The sequence below is a fragment of the Erithacus rubecula genome (assembly GCF_903797595.1).
Source record: "Erithacus rubecula genome assembly, chromosome: 2".
NCBI lineage: Eukaryota > Metazoa > Chordata > Aves > Passeriformes > Muscicapidae > Erithacus > Erithacus rubecula.
This window is the reverse complement of record NC_136685.1, coordinates 2,912,798-2,926,856: the sequence shown is the minus strand read 5'-3', so window position 1 is coordinate 2,926,856 and position 14,059 is coordinate 2,912,798. Positions and strand designations below refer to the sequence as shown.

At 48.3% G+C, this 14,059-nt stretch overlaps 1 protein-coding gene across 1 annotated transcript in view; it reads right to left on the bottom strand.

The window, feature by feature from the left end:
- Positions 1-14,059, bottom strand: part of LOC306798267 (gallinacin-9) — a gene marked incomplete at its 3' end in the record, with an annotated part of 229,457 nt that overhangs the window by 173,729 nt on the left and 41,669 nt on the right. The window lies entirely within an intron of this gene.

Genomic DNA, 14,059 nt, shown 5'->3' with positions numbered 1-14,059 from the left:
ATGCTGAGTGTCCCTGGCAGTTTCTCCTTCCCACACTTCCCTGCCCTTGCCATTAAAAGTCCCTTCCCTCCCTTCTTTTACCTCTCATGAAGGAATGTCACTCCTCAAATGTCTCTGCAGACTAACCAATTTCACTGCTCCCTCCTTAATCTGACTTTCCTGCTCCTTTAGTCATCCTCTTGGCATTTTTTTGGGCTGTCCCCAGTCTGACCCCTCTTTCCTTGAAGCCTGGAGGGGGGCCCAGCTCTCCAGCTGAGACCTTCCCAGCACCAAGGAGATAACTCCAGAGCTGGCTTCAAAGATAATGCCTTAACTCCATGGAGCTTCCAATGGCTCAGACACTTCCCAGCTTCCCAGAGGCTGGGAAGAGGAGTTCCCATTATGAAAGGAGACACATTTTGGTGTCCCACATCCACCTGGCCTGTCCTTGGCTCTGCTCCCAAGGGGAGTGAGGAACTGTGGTGGCTCCATCAATACTGGGATGGGATTTGGTTGCCACAGGGCAACCAAAGGCCATTTTAGTTTGAGGTCCTGCTGCCATTTGGTCTTCTGTTGACATCTCAGGTGCTTTTAGATTTCCCAGTGCCTCTGTTCAGACAACTGAATCGTATCTGAGAGTATTAAGGGAATATAAAGGGAATAAAGGGATTATAAAGGTAATAAAGTGAATATAAAGGGATACTAGACATACAGATCAAGCAAAGACATTGACCTGGGAAAATTTATTAGTCTTAATCCACAACTGAGAAATGATTTGGCCAAGTCTCTCAGCTTGCCTTGCTGTTTCACATCCCTGTTCTCCATCCCCAACACTTTTCCCTATGCACTTTACCCTGCTGGGTGGAGGCATTGCAGGACCCCTTCCCTCTCCATCCCTGAGCATCCCCTGGGGGCAGAGCACTGAAACACCTGAGAGGGACCCCAACACTTGGGATTTGAGCCTTGCACAGAGGAAAGGGATGGTGAAACCCCTTCCCTCAGCACTGCTGAGCTCTGCCTGGAGAGGAGCTGTCTCCTCCTGCCCGGGGATGTGCTGGAGGCTGAGCAGAGCCCATTCCTTCATGGAAACCCCCCTCCCCTTTTCCATGGCTCTCAGAGCTGGGCACCCCCAGGCCTGGGAGGGCTCTGACAGTAACCATGCCACGGGGGCTGTCAGTCACAGCAACTTTGGGCAGTGTCAGCCACAGTTCGCTGTAATCTCCCGGGGGGAGAGCGGTGCCAGAAGTGACAGCTACCTTTATCCACATCCCAGGGATATAAACAATATCCTGAAATAATGACAGGGCCAGCAGAAGCATCAATACCCTTCAGCTGCTTCTCCCCCCTTCTCTCTCCACCCTGGAGTATGTTCCTGAAAAGCCTCATTTCCTAATACCTGGGGTTTCTTTGCTTATTAGCCTTATCTGCTGGAGCAAAGTACCTCGGTGAAAGACATTTTTTGGTGACGTTTTTCGGAATGTTTTTGTAATCCTTGCATTTATAGGCAAAGACAAGGAGATCAAAGCTGCCCAGGGTTTATAAAGCATGTCAGGCTGAAAGTTTGACATCAATTAGAGTGATATACACGTTGTCCAGATTTATGAGAAAACACTGATTTTGCCCCATCCCCTGCCCCCAAATCAGTGAGACTCTTTGCAGTGACTTGCATCTCTTTTTTGGATGAGTGATCAGGGATCTGTGACCCAGTGCCCAGGGGGTTCTTCCCAGCTGGAATCCTGCATGCACTGAGTATGCAGGAACTCAGCTGCTTCCATTCACTCTGCCCATGGCACTGCAGTGGCAGCAGTCACAAATTATTCACTTGAAATGTGTTGGAAAGGGGATGCAGGACTGAGAATTTACTTTTCCTCTTAATACTTTTCTGCTTAATTTTTTTTTTTTTTTTTTTTTTTTGGTGGAGTGTCTTCTTATGCTTTCTTTTGCAGTAGAAATGACTAGCACCAGAAGGAATTACTCAAAAAATGGTCTGATTGCAAATGGACATATTTTCTGTACAAAGGCAACTGAGGGATTTCCTAATGAGAGAGGTTTGGGTCCCCATCCCCACCATGTCCCAGTGTGGGTGGGACACAGCAGGGAAGGTGCAGGGGAACCTCATGGTTGAGTTTTCCAGGAGAAAATAAAAGATTTCAGTTCACAGCCTCTCTTGGGCTCAAGAAAACAAAACTGAAAACAACATTTTCACAGAAAGGAGCCATGACCTTCTCTTCAGCCCTCTTGCTGAAGGTGGCTGAGTCTGTAACAAAAAATAAGTGACTTGTAGAGCGTGAAGGTAACGGAGGGGAGGGGAGGCTGTGCCTTTCATCTTCAGGCTGCTCCTCTGCACAGGTGGCTGGGCTGTCTTTGCCTTGATGCAGTGACACAGGGGATGGAGCTGGAGCCTGATTTATAGACACAGACTCCCTCTCTTGTGATCTTCTGGGATTTGCACAAAGAGTCTGGAAAAGTTTGGGTTGGAAGGGACATTTAACGTTCAGCTAGTCCAGTCTTCTTGCAGTAAAATGGGACACTTCCACTATCTCAGGCTGCTCCAAGCTCTGTCCAACTTTGGACAATTTCAGGGATCTAGAAGCAGCCACAGCTTCTCTGGGAACCCTGTACCAGGGCCTGCCTACCCTCATGTAAAAATTTCTTCTTTATATCTATTAAAAATGCAGCCTATTTTAGTTTAAAATCATCACTCTATGTCACAACAGGTCCTACTAAAATTTTATCACCACTTGTGCAAGGTGATTGTGATTAGCAAATCCTGACCTGAGGGAACATCCTGAAAAAAACATTTTTGGGGTTCAACTGTGTGATTTGCAGATTCCTTTTCTTTGGGAACTTGATCCAGAGAGAAGATCTGAAATATCAGGGGAAAGTCAGCTTTCCCTCAGCTGGAGGAAGTCCCTAGACATAGATTTGGAAGCAGTGGAGCTGTGTATGTATCTATTGTGCAGATTTCATTTACTTCTGGTGTCTGAACAGGCAGCAAACCCCACAGGATCATTTACCTCTGCATGCCTGGAGTAAACATGAAAGCAAGCCTGAATATCTGGGAACCTAAAAAAAAGGTTCTGGATCTAAAACTGGTCAAAGAGAAGGCAGGGTGGGGGATGAGGATAACAAAAGCAAATTGGAGAGTTTATCCCTAAATTAGACCTTGCTTCCATCTCATTTCCCCTGCTGCCTGTCAGATATCCTCCCAATGTTTCCTGGCAGTCCCTCCACATTTTTGACATCCACATTTTCCTCGTTTACCCCAGCGTTCAGTGCTCTTCCTGTGTCTTGTGACCGAGGGTTGATTGCAATGGAAGTTGCTCCTCCAGAGCAAACCAAGAGCTGATTGTGCCTTTAACCCTCCTGGAACACAGAAATCCACCCAAAGCAAGGAATTCTCCCAAAGCACCTGTGGCAATTAGAAACACAATTGTATTTCGAATTTGTGGCAATTAGAAACACAGTTTTTGCTGGGTGGAGGTGAAGATTTCAGCCACAAGCTATTCTATGCCACAAATGCATAATGAGCACAGAATTTTCCACCAGGATTTTCCATTTCCTCCAGTGCTGCAAGGATTCTCTCAAATCTCAAGGCTCCTACACATCTCAACACCTCCTCTGGATCAGACTCCAGGTGAAGGATAAGATTTAATCATTTCTTTCTTTTGCATGGAAAACATCTCAGTAAAGTGGTTTTTCAGCTCCTTTTTGTCCTGTGTTGGTCACTGAGGTGTCACCCAGACATTCAGCAGACTCTGGAAAGATTCAGCTCCTATTAATGCAGATACCTCCATCCAGCTGAATTGCTCTCCAAGCATCATTGACTGCAGAACCTGAGAGTTACAATGAATTCAGATGCCTAAAAACATCTTTGATCATGTCTTGGGATCCTTTGGCTCTGAGGTTGAGTGATGCTATTTATCTGGGAAGGAGGGATGAGCAATTTGTGCTGTTCAACAAAACCCATTCATGTGATTTAGCCTGTGCATCTTCTGGAGGAGAACCTTAAAAATTCCTGCAGAACCATGAACTTTTGTGTCTCAGCAGCAAATGATACTTGAAAATCAAAATTTATGGACCAAGGAGCTGATGTGGGGGTGTCCAGTACAGCTACTGTTGGCTGAAATGAATGAGGAATTCCTATAGAACAACCTTTAATGAGTTTTTGCTGATTTCTGCAGCTCTTTAGGGCCTCAAGGTGTGCAGGTTTCCTTGAAAGTAGTTTCTGCAGACCCCAGTGTGTTGGCATTTCCCATCTGGAGATTTTCCACTGGGAGATGATTTTGTATCAATGAACTGACCTGAGAGATACAATTCACCAGGGAAATAAATATTTCTTACAACTTCTCCTGAAGGGATGTTCAAAGGTTGTCTTTACTTGTGGTGCAGCCACATCCTTTATTTCTTATTCTGGGCCAAACCTGAAATGGCTTGGAGTGTTTGCTCTGCTAATTTCTCAGATTTTCAGAGACACTCAGTTCTCCAAGCTGTGCTATTCCATCCATGCCTGCACTTGCTCCTCCTTGGCAAAGCCATAATGAGCAAGTTCATTCTGGGAAAGGATCAGAATTTGGGATTTCTCTTCCAAAGAGCTGCTTGTGGAGAAGGTGCCAAGCAGAGAGAGATGCTCTGGTGTTTCTTGTTGTGTACAGAGCTAGAGTTTTAGCTGTCCTGGCTGCAATGATTCCTCCTGTGATTGCAGTGGGAAAGAAATGGGAAGCCATGAAAATCATTAGAGGAAAGGCTGAGATAATAGGCATTGTTCAGTCAGTTTGAAACTTAGGGGAAAATGAATCAAGGTTTTCTCCATTTGGGGTTTTTATTTTTTATTTTTTGGCGGAACTTGCCAAATTTGGCCTGAACTTGCGAAGAGGCTTGATCTGCCAAAACCTGCATTTTTGAGTGAATTAATGATGGCCATGAAAAATTTCAGCCAGCTGAGACAAAACCCAGAGCTGTCTTGAAGAGATAAAGTTAAAATGGTGCAAAAGTCTTTCCAGACAAGCCTTTATGGTTAGCTCCTTAAAGGAATGCACGTACCTAACTCCCTCTCAAATGATGGACAGTCACTACTTAATTCTTGGATGGCTTTGGCCCTTCATGCTTAGATGGTGATGGCTGTTCTTGACAGCAGAAGGGACTGAACTGACAGCCACTGAAAGCAAAATGCAGAGTTCACACTAATTGCATCCATCTCATCCAAAGATTTGCACAGATTTCCCTACAGGGCTGTGAGAGCAACATTTGGTGGCACAGGATTGGATCTGACCCTTCTTCCTCTGAGCAAATTCCTGCTCTTGGCATGTTTCAAGCCCAGTTTGCTTTAGCTTTAGCTTTAACAGTAAAATGCAGATTCTGTTGAAAAATGCCAGTGACTGTCTCTACTCTTTGGCCTTGTTTTGTTTGCAAATCAAAGAACAGCCTCAGCATCCTCCCTCATCCTCCCTTTTATTTCCCTCTTGGCAAAAAATAAAGGCATATATTTTTCCTAGGGTGCTGGTATCTCTGCCCAGAACATACCATGATATTATTTTTAACTCTGTTTTCTCTTCCTTGCTTTTCTTTATGGAAGAGCCTTGGAAGCCTCTCTTTTTTTCTTCATCTGCACCCACATCTGCTTTGCCCTTTCCTTCCCTTCCTCGCTGCTCCTGATAAAACACCTTGGTCTGATTCCAGCAAAATGCCAAATGTGCTGTGCAGGGAGCTGGGCAGAAATACCTCAGCTGATTAAATCACCTTTTTTAAATAGCCTGAGCTGTTCATGTCAACCCTGGTGCCAAATAATTTCTACCCAAATCTCCTCAGCAGCAGCAGAGCAGTGGCAGCCAACATCTCTTGCTCTTGAGAAAAGGCAGCTAAAAGCCAGACAGATATGGAGTTGTCTTCTGAAACAAAAGGAGCAGGAAAAAAAAATTCCTGAGCAGACTGGACTTGGTGTTTCACCCAAATTCTGTGGGTTTTTTGCTGAGTGTGGGCTGAGTGTTGTGTGAAGAGCCTTAGGGGCTGACTGGCAGTCGTGGTGTGTTTGTAGGTGATTTTGGACCTTTGCTGGGCAGTGAGGGGTTTTGAGAGGCTCAGATTTGTCTTGGTGACCACCAAGTTCATGCCACATTAAAAATAGGTGTGTAAAGAATACAGAGAATATATAAAAGAAATAAAAAAGGTAAAAAACAAAATGGCATCACTTTATCTTTGAGATCTTGTGGCACTCTCTGGTGCCAAATTTTCTTCTCAAGGGCATGGGGCAAAGGGGCTGCCCTGCTCATGGATGGCTGAGCTTCCAGCAGCCCCAATTCCCCTGTGCAGGGAGGGAGGGAGGAATTGATCCCACCTTGCTGGGCACTCAGGACCTTGGAGATGCTGCACCTCAGAGAAAAGGGTTAAGGAGGAAAGGCATGAGGAGGAGACCTGACCTTCTCTGGGCTGGCTGTGCTCAGTGGATAACCAGGGGAGATGTTCTCTGGCTAAGAACAGATTTATCTTTAGGATGGAAAATGCATTTTTTTCCCCCATTATCTATACTGGTGGGCTACCAGGACTGCAGCAAAGGCTAAAACACTCTCCCTGTGCATGGTGGGTGCAGGCCCCAGTGCAATTCTCCATCTCATCTTCAGGGATTTGCTGTTTCCTTGTCCTCATTTGGGTTAGCACTAACAGCTGATTGAGCCTGTGGACCAGGGAAAACCATGTAATAACAGTGTGGATGCTTTTCATAGAAAGAAAACCCAATTTTACACCAGCAAGACTTTAAATAACACACCAGGGCTTTGCCAAGAGTACAAACCCTATGTCTGAGAGGAGAAGGAGGAGGATGGAATCTAAAAAATAACCCATGGGAGCTGCTCAGGGCGGTGCTGGGGGCACCTGGCTGAAGCACCACCTGGAGCCAGCAGCTGAGGGATGCTGCAGCAGAGCATCCTGCAGGCCAAGCCTTGCTCCAGGCTGCCAGCACAGCCCTGCCCTGGCTGTTCCCAGGCAGGAGTCAAGGTCCCTGTGGCAGCAGAGCCTGACGCAGGCGGCTCCCCCGTGACGCTCCCGCTGCGGGACAGAACATTCCCCAGGGAGGGCAGGGCTGCCCGTGGGGACAGGCACAGATGGGCTGGACAGTCACCTTGAGAGCCCCAGGGATACAGCAGCATTGTTTTGCTGTGCTGCTCCAAGGAGGAGGAGGAGGAGGAGTGGGGCAGACAGCAGGGATTTCGTGGGAGATTGCATTGGAAGAAGGCAGCACAGCTGGGCTCTGCCCTGTGGCCTTCACCTGCTGCTCTGCCAGGGAAAGGGAAGATGTGGCTGCAGAGCTCTTTGGTCTCTCCTGCTTTCATGTTTTGTTTTGTCCCCTCAGATGGAAGGACCCTCTGGTGCTGCAGCATGGGTTGGGTCCATCCTATTGAGCGCTTTTCACCTTCAGAAAAGGATGGCCAGGCTCACAGTGATTATTGGGAATTTGGGAATGGGGTCTGGCTCAGAAAAACACCCAGACTATGCCTGGGACTCACCTGAATCAGCCAAGCCAGACCTGTGCCAGACTAAGCAGGATGGAGAGTTTGGAGATGGAGCTTCAAAGGGGTTTTTCCACCTTTCTAGGAGAGAATGGGGTCAACCCCTTCCCCTCCATCCATTTTTTGAGCTCCTCCTGCTTCAGAGCACACATTGATTGGGCATTTACCCTGCAATGAATTATCCTGATGTCCTTTCCTTCTGCATCCAAGTGGGACAATGCAAGAGAACTCCCCTGATTAAAACACAGTCCATCCCCAGGGCTCAGGTCTTCTTTATTTGTGCACAAGGAGCTGAGGGTGGGAAGCTGGAGGACACAGGGAATGGCTTCCCACTGTCAGGGATAGATGGGATATTGGGAAGGAATTGTTCCCTGTGAGGGTGGGCAGGCCCTGGCACAGGGTGCCCAGAGAAGCTGTGGCTGCCCCTGGATCCCTGCAAGTGTCCAAGGCCAGGCTGGACAGAGCTTGGAGCAACCTGGGATAGTGGAACAAGTTGATCTTTACCATCCCTTTCAACCCAAATCATTATATTAAACTGGAAGCGAATTTAGATCACACACCTGGTGGATGTTGCTTTATTCCCAACCAATGTCTTTACATTTTCATGTCACACCTTGGGGCTGGGATGTTGTTGGTCCATGCCAAGGGCTTTGCAGTGTTCCACTATCCCACTCTTTTTAGGTCCAATCCACAAGAGACAAAGGCAATATTTTAGAAACACCACCACACTCAAACCAGTGCTCCCACCCCTGCAGCCCTCCCTGACTCCCCAGCCCTCTGCATCCAACACTCAGCCACAGGCTGAGCAGTTTTGGCTCTGAGCAGCCAGAGTGGGAGTGAGAGGGAGGCAGGGGCTGGGGGCAGGGTGCAAATGGCTCAGGGGGGATGCTATCACCTCAAACACACTGTTTACAAGCTGCTGCCAGGTTATTGAAGATCAGAGAGTGGCTGGCTCTAAACACAGCTACTCCTGGAGTGCAGCGTGTCGGGGCTGGTTGATACATGTCCCCCTGCTGCCCTTGGGGTGACCTGTGAGACCCTGGAGTTATCAGGGGGAAGCGACCCTGTGGTGGGGCTGGAGACCACCTAGGGCGAGAGGGGAGCTGTGGGGAGATGCTGCACAGCCCAGGGGAGCAGATCTGCAGATACACAGAGCTCCTGGCCCCTACAGAGCCATGGCTGGGAACCTCTAGGAGCACCTAAACACCTGGAATAAACATTTGCCAGCTCATGGAAGGCAGAGGTGAGGTTTAGCAGTCTGAGCAGTTGGTGTTGCTCTGGAGAGGTGGCTCTGTCCACCAGATGTAAATCAGTGCTTGGTGATTTCAGGCAAATTTGTGTTTATTGGATGTATCTGTGGTATTAAATTCAACACAGACAGGAATCTGATCATCTGCACTGCTAAACTCTTAACCTGTTCCTCCCAGAAGCTATTAATAATCCATACCATCTCTGGGCATCAGATTGGAGACACCACACTTCAAGAACAACCCCCAAAACATATTTTGGTTCTGTCCACACTGTTTAGGAGGCTGAGAGATTTTAATAGCATGGACATGGCCAGAGCAGAACAACTGGCCTCAGGACCAGGGGAAAGAACTGGTATTTTTTTTGGTTTACCAGCACAGCTGTACTGAGTAGTGCCAAAGTTTAAGGAACTGGAGAATCAACACCAGCCAGAGCAGCCCTGTCAGTGTTTGTCCTGCCAAAGGAAGCCCCTGAGGTCCTTGTTTGAAGATGACAAAGTCTAGTGAAGGTGTCCCTGTCCAGGAAGGCTGGAACTGGATGGTCTTTAAGATGTCTTCCAACTAAACCATTCCATTATTCTGATTTTATGACAGTTGGTCAGATGCAGATGGGAGAGGGAAGGTATATTAATTAATTAATGATATTAATTTCTTATCTCCTGGATGAGGCAGGCCAGTTGTTCCAGAGGTTTGATCTGGGGTAAAGCCTCTCACATTTACCTGTTCAGAGCAGCTGTGCCAGAGCACAATCCCCAGCCAAGGCTTTTCCTGTGGCTTGGAGGCTCCCTGTGGTTATGGAATCATTTAGGCTGGAAAAGCCCTCTGGGATTATCAAGTCCAACCACCCCTCAGCACTGCCAAGGCCACCCCTCACCCATGTCCCCAAGTGACATATCCACACATCTTTTCATCCCTCCAGGGATGTTGATTCAGCCTGGCCAGGCTGTTACCTCATTCCCAGGCATCAATGTGGTTTTAACTCCCATTTCTGACCAGGATCCTGAGCACCCCCAGCCCTGGGTGGGTCTGTGGTCTGACCACAGAAAACTCCCACCACCCTGCCACAGCTGCCTTTCACTGTCTCCACCCTGTGGCTTCAGCCAACCCTTCAAAGAAAAGAGGAAAGATAAGGTCAGAAAGAAGGTTCAGGTGAGGATGAGTTAAATACACCTTTGAAAGGCTGAGGGGAGTCTCCTGCTATCCCAGAGACAATGGTGGCCAGTAAAATGTCTGGTACAATCAGGGTGACACCTGGCATTTAGGGGATGGTGGCTCCAGGGAGATGTTCCTTGCTCCTGCTCTGCTAGCAGAGACTTGTAGCTCAGGTTTAAGGTGAGAGGACAAGCTGGCTATTAATCTTTTTCTTGTGACCACGAAGGTGGCAAGGCATCATCCCCAAGGGAAGTCAGAGCTGGGTCTCCTGTTGCCAGCTCCCAGGACTGTGAGCAAACCAGAGCAGCTGGCCATCCCTTCTCTCCAAAACTGGATAAACTAATTTTAGCTGGGAGTGACCTTGGGCAGAGCAAGGGATGAGGAAACTCTGGGGAAAGGAGAACCCATGGCAGGTTACAGCCTGTCTGCAGTGGAGGGCAATCCCAAATGTCCTGGGTGCAGCACGAGCCCTGGGAGAGCAGAACAAGGAAATCAGTGATTTAGAGACTTCCCAAGCCAGGGATGGTGTTGTAGCACCTGACACCGGAGGGATGAGCAATCCCCCAGAAACAGCCCCAGCCCCCTGCAGCCAACACAAACCTCATTGGGGCAGCCTGAGCCTGAGTGACACAGGAAAACTCTTCCCTGGAGCCCTGTTACCCCTGCAGGCTTTTCCTGGCTGCTGGCAGAGATGAAATGCTGCCCTGAGCAGCCAGTGGGGATGGAGAGGGCTTTCCTTGGGCAGATTTGTTGCAGGTTCTGTCTCTGCTTCCCACCAGGAGCACATCTGTGCTCTCTGCCATGCTCACAGCCCAGCTGTGACACACAGACCCAGCTTCTCCTTGGCTGGGGGTGCTCAGGAATGGCCACAAATGCTTTGCAGAGCCAGCCTGGAGTGTCACTGCCCTTGGGGAACCCTGAACCAAGACTCAGTGAATTCTCCCTTGGCACTGGGCTGCTGAGCAGCCTGGCCAGGGAGGGGAAAAAGTGATCATTGTTCCCTTTGGTGGGGCAGCTCAGAGAGCAGAGCTCAGCCTGGCAGGACATCGATGCCCTTGTTTGCTCTGCAGTGTTTGCCAGGGAATATTTACCCCGCTGTGTGTGGGTGGAGGTAAAACAGAGCAAGGTGAGAGTTCCTCAGCACCTCCCTTCCCAGCAGCCTGGATTTGCAGTGCCAGCAAGGCAAGCTCCAGGCACAGAGCAGGTGGAGACACTTGGATCCTCCCTTTGTCCCCTTGGGAGAGAGCCTGAGCTCCTGGAATGTGGCACATGGGTGAGCTGTGCCTGCCAGGGTGTCCTGCTGCAAGCAAGAGCCCAGCCTGGGATGGCATTGAAATAAAATCCATCTCCCAGGATGTGGGACAGTGAAGGAGGGTAAATTTAGATTAGGTATTAGGAGGAAATCCTTGTCTGTGAAGAAGCTGAGGCTGCCCCTGGATCCCTGGAAGTGTCCAGGTTGGACAGAGCTTGAGATAGTGGAAATGTCCCATGGCAGGGAGTTGGATCGAGATTACCTTTAAGGTTCCTTCTGTCCCAAAGCATTCTGTGATTCCATGGTGCTGTGACATGACTTGGATGCTGCTTTGCTCTTGTTTTCCCCCAGCTGACCAAGCCCATCTCTCAGCTCCAGGGTCAGCTGCACAGGGAGTGTGTGCTATGCTGAATCTTTTGCTGGACAAGAGAAAACCCACACTGCTGGGAGTGCCTGGGCTCTGGGGAGAGCTGGAGCTCACAGCTGATGAGACAGACAGCAGAAAAACCACCCAGTGCTGCAGCTCCCCACAGCCCTGCCCTCTCACTGATTTCCCTTAGCTCTCCCTCCCTCTCCCACCTCTCTCCCCTCAGCATCTGCTAATTTTTCCATGCCTGTCCCCCACTCTGGCCCTGGCTCCAAGTTTCCAGAGGCACTCCCCACTTTGCCAAGATGTCCCAGTGCACAGCCATTGCCCAGGGAAGGTCTCACATTGCAGCCACGGGCTGTGTCTACATCTGCGAGGTGAAGAACTGAGAAATGCCACAGGAACCTTCTCCCCAAAGCCTCAAACCACGTGCAAACAGGGTGTTAATGGCAAGGAACTCAGCACAAGGCCAGACACTACCCACAGAGATGAAATTTCAGACAGAAGATGAAGATGCAGACAGAAGATGAGTAACAGGACCAAGGCTGCATGGAAAGCAAAGAGCAAAAATGGAGAACTGAATATTTCAGTGTGAGAATTGGAAAGAATATTCCAGTGGCACCCAGGGAAGAAATGAAAGTATTATTTTGGATATTATTGACATCACTTGATAATCTTATTAATCCCTGTCTGGGCCATTCAGGTCAGGAATTTACTCATATCTTATAAAATACTTTTGCACAGCCCTGGAAGTTCTTCTTGGGTAAGTTGAATTTGAGAGCCTGGATCATTTTTATCACCTTTCTCTTGCTCCAAGATTTCTCTGTGAGCCTCTGGCTGGAACTCACCCATGTGAAGAGACTGCCAGGTTGGTATGGGGACAAAAGGATTTTTGCAGAACTTTCTGATGGCACTGGAGACATCTTGGGGTGGAGGTCAGAGAGGAAAACCCCCTTCTCCTCACCTAGGACTGTGACTGCAATCCCTGCTCAGGAGGGCAGGTCGTTTTCTGTCCAGCTGTGGTGGAGGAACTGCAGGGCTGATTTTCCAGTGGTTTTAGTGGGTGCTTTGTAAAACTGTGGATGTTTTGTAAAACCATGGAGCTCATGCTCCCTCTCCATCCCCTGGGCAGGCTCAGCTTGGTGGCACAGCCCCAGAAGAGTTTCCAGTGGCTTTATGGAGGAGATTATGGAGCCAGGTCTCCCCCAGGGAACAAATTTAATGTGTTTGTTCAGCAGGAACAAAAGAGGACCGTGGTGGCCAGTGCAGAGGAAGCTCAACTCACAGCCTCTTGTTATGTTCACCCTGGGCTTGGCCACGTGCTGTAACTTGGCCATAAAAATATCCATTTCCTTTCTAATTTGAGCTACAACACTTGACACTTTGGCCTTGGGTGATAATGCAATGTACAAGTGCTCAGCAGACACCCTGCAGCCCTTCTTCCTGCTTTGCCCCAGCACAAATAATCCAGTTTTCACTTCAATAAAATATTAACAGCCAAGGAGTCAAATAGCTTTCATCTGTATTTATTTCCTGACTACCATCTCATTAACAGGAATCTGCTGGTCCTGCATGGAGTCCCTGGGATCTGGGAGACACCAAGCTGGAGTTCAAGCAAGGAGACTTTTCCTTCAACTCCAGTGAAATTATATAATAAATGTGTTTTTTTCCCTGTGGTTTAAAATGGGCTTTGTGTAATTATAGCACATGTAACTTGTCCCTTGGGAACCACGAAGGAACCTGATTCATCTTAAATTATTTCTAGGACTTACTAGTCTAGGGTTCAGGTTGTGAAGATGGAGATCTTTTCCAGTCCACCCAGCTCCAGTGCAGTCCTAGAGGGGTGCAGGTTTCCCATAAACCTCCATCCACCATCCCTATGGAAAAATCCCAGACACTTAAGAGATTCTGCACTAGCATTTCTGAAATTGGCTCATCTCAGCCAGTTCCCTTCTTTCTCAGCTTGGGAGATCATTTATTGTCTTTAAATCCTCCTTTCCCCTCGGGGGGACAGTTCCTTTTTCTCCCAGACTCTTGTGCAGCAGTGGCACTAACAGATAATTCTGTGTCATGCCTTGGGCTTGGCTGGGTGCTTTTTCTGATACACATGACACAGAATCATGGAATGGTTTAGGTTGGAAGGGATCTTAAGGATCATTCTATGATCTCTCATCCCTGCTATGAGCAGGGACACCTTCTACCATCCCAAGTTGCTCCAAGCCCCATCCAACCTGGCCTTGAACACTTCCAGGGCTCCAGGGGCAGCCACAGCTTCTCTGGGCACCCTGTTTTACACTTTCATTCTTAAAAGAAATCTTCCTTATGTCTGGTCTAAATCTACCCTATTTTTAAAAACATCACTTCTTCTTCCATCACAACAGATCCTGGTAAAAACTCTGTTCCCACCATTCTTACAAACCCCATTTGAATATTTTAAGATTTACCAGAGATTTGTCTTTCCATCTCTGCTGTTTCCCTTTTCCACTGTGAAATGCACCCTCTACAGCTGGACTGAAAACCTACTTCATGGAGAAGAAAACAGCAGAGGGAACACGCTGGG